Source organism: Staurois parvus, unplaced genomic scaffold (genome assembly GCF_062004578.1).
Source record: "Staurois parvus isolate SC_StPar_1 unplaced genomic scaffold, SC_StPar_1.0 ptg002158l, whole genome shotgun sequence".
Taxonomy (NCBI): Eukaryota; Metazoa; Chordata; class Amphibia; order Anura; family Ranidae; genus Staurois; species Staurois parvus.
Window position 1 is genome coordinate 31397 of NW_028319954.1, and position 2446 is coordinate 33842.

The window sequence follows — 2446 nt, forward strand, 5'->3', positions numbered from 1 at the left end:
GAAGGTGAGGCAGGGACAGGGCAGGACTGGGCAGGGAAGGGGCAGGAGGGAGGGAAGGGGTAGAGTAGTAGGAAGGTGAGGCAGGGACGGGGCAGGAGGGAGGGAAGGGGTAGAGAAGTAGGAAGGTGAGGTAGGACGGGGCAGGGAAGGGGCAGGAGGCAGGGAAGGGGTAGAGTAGTAGGAAGGTGAGGCAGAATGGGGCAGGACTGGGCAGGGAAGGGGCAGGAGGGAGGGAAGGGGTAGAAAAAGTAGGAAGGTGAGGTAGGACGGGGCAGGGAAGGGGCAGGAGGCAGGGAAGGGGTAGAGTAGTAGGAAGGTGAGGCAGTACGGGGCAGGGATGGGGCAAGACTGGGAAGGGACGGGACGGGGCAGGAGGGAGGGAAGGGGTAGAGTAGTAGGAAGGTGAGGCAGGGACAGGGCAGGGAAGGGGCAGGGATGGGGCAGGAGGCAGGGAAGGGGTAGAGTAGTAGGAAGGTGAGGCAGGGACTGGGCAGGGACGGGTCAGGACGGGGCAGGGAAGGGGCAGGACGGGGCAGGAGGCAGGGAAGGGGTAGAGAAGTAGGAAGGTGAGGTAGGACGGGGCAGGGAAGGGGCAGGAGGCAGGGAAGGGGTAGAGTAGTAGGAAGGTGAGGCAGGGACGGGGCAGGAGGCAGGGAAGGGGTAGAGAAGTAGGAAGGTGAGGCAGAATGGGGCAGTACGGGGCAGGGAAGGGGCAGGAGGCAGGGAAGGGGTAGAGTAGTAGGAAGGTGAGGCAGGGACGGGGCAGGGACGGGCAGGGAAGGGGCAGGAGGGAGGGAAGGGGCAGAGAAGTAGGAAGGTGAGGTAGGACGGGGCAGGGAAGGGGCAGGAGGCAGGGAAGGGGTAGAGTAGTAGGAAGGTGAGGCAGGGACTGGGCAGGACTGGGCAGGACGGGGCAGGAGGCAGGGAAGGGGTAGAGAAGTAGGAAGGTGAGGCAGTACGGGGCAGGGATGGGGCAAGACTGGGAAGGGACGGGACGGGGCAGGAGGCAGGGAAGGGGTAGAGTAGTAGGAAGGTGAGGCAGGGACGGGGCAGGAGGCAGGGAAGGGGCAGGAGGCAGGGAAGGGGTAGAGTAGTAGGAAGGTGAGGCAGAATGGGGCAGGACGGGGCAGGGAAGGGGCAGGAGGCAGGGAAGGGGTAGAGTAGTAGGAAGGTGAGGCAGGGATGGGGCAGGAGGCAGGGAAGGGGCAGGAGGCAGGGAAGGGGTAGAGTAGTAGGAAGGTGAGGCAGAATGGGGCAGGACAGGGCAGGGAAGGGGCAGGAGGCAGAGAAGGGGTAGAGAAGTAGGAAGGTGAGGCGGGGATGGGGCAGTACGGGACGGGGCAGGGCAGGAGGCAGGGATGGGGCAGGAGGGAGAGAAGGGGTAGAGCAGTAGGAAGGTGAGGCGGGGATGGGGCAGTACGGGACGGGGCAGGGATGGGGCAGGACAGGACGGGGCAGGGCAGGAGGCAGGGAAGGGGTAGAGAAGTAGGAAGGTGAGGCAGTACGGGGCAGGACGGGGCAGGGATGGGGAAGGGCAGGAGGCAGGAGGCAGGGATGGGGCAGGGCAGGAGGCAGGAGGCAGGGATGGGGCAGGGCAGGAGGCAGGGAAGGGGTAGAGTAGTAGGAAGGTGAGGCAGGGACAGGGCAGGAGGCAGGGAAGGGGCAGGAGGCAGGGAAGGGGTAGAGTAGTAGGAAGGTGAGGCAGAATGGGGCAGGACGGGGCAGGGAAGGGGCAGGAGGCAGGGAAGGGGTAGAGTAGTAGGAAGGTGAGGCAGGGACGGGGCAGGAGGCAGGGAAGGGGCAGGAGGCAGGGAAGGGGTAGAGTAGTAGGAAGGTGAGGCAGAATGGGGCAGGACGGGGCAGGGAAGGGGCAGGAGGCAGGGAAGGGGTAGAGTAGTAGGAAGGTGAGGCAGGGACGGGGCAGGAGGCAGGGAAGGGGCAGGAGGCAGGGAAGGGGTAGAGTAGTAGGAAGGTGAGGCAGAATGGGGCAGGACGGGGCAGGGAAGGGGCAGGAGGCAGAGAAGGGGTAGAGAAGTAGGAAGGTGAGGCAGGGATGGGGCAGGAGGGAGAGAAGGGGTAGAGCAGTAGGAAGGTGAGGCGGGGATGGGGCAGTACGGGACGGGGCAGGGCAGGAGGCAGGGAAGGGGTAGAGAAGTAGGAAGGTGAGGCAGGGACGGGGCAGGACGGGGCAGGGATGGGGAAGGGCAGGAGGCAGGAGGCAGGGAAGGGGTAGAGTAGTAGGAAGGTGAGGCAGGGACGGGGCAGGGATGGGGCAGGACGGGACGGGGCAGGGAAGGGGCAGAACGGGGCAGGAGGCAGGGAAGGGGTAGAGTAGTAGGAAGGTGAGGCAGGGATGGGGCAGGACGGGACGGGACGGGGCAGGACGGGACGGGGCAGGGCAGGAGGCAGGGATGGGGCAGGGCAGGAGGCAGGAGGCAGGCAGGGC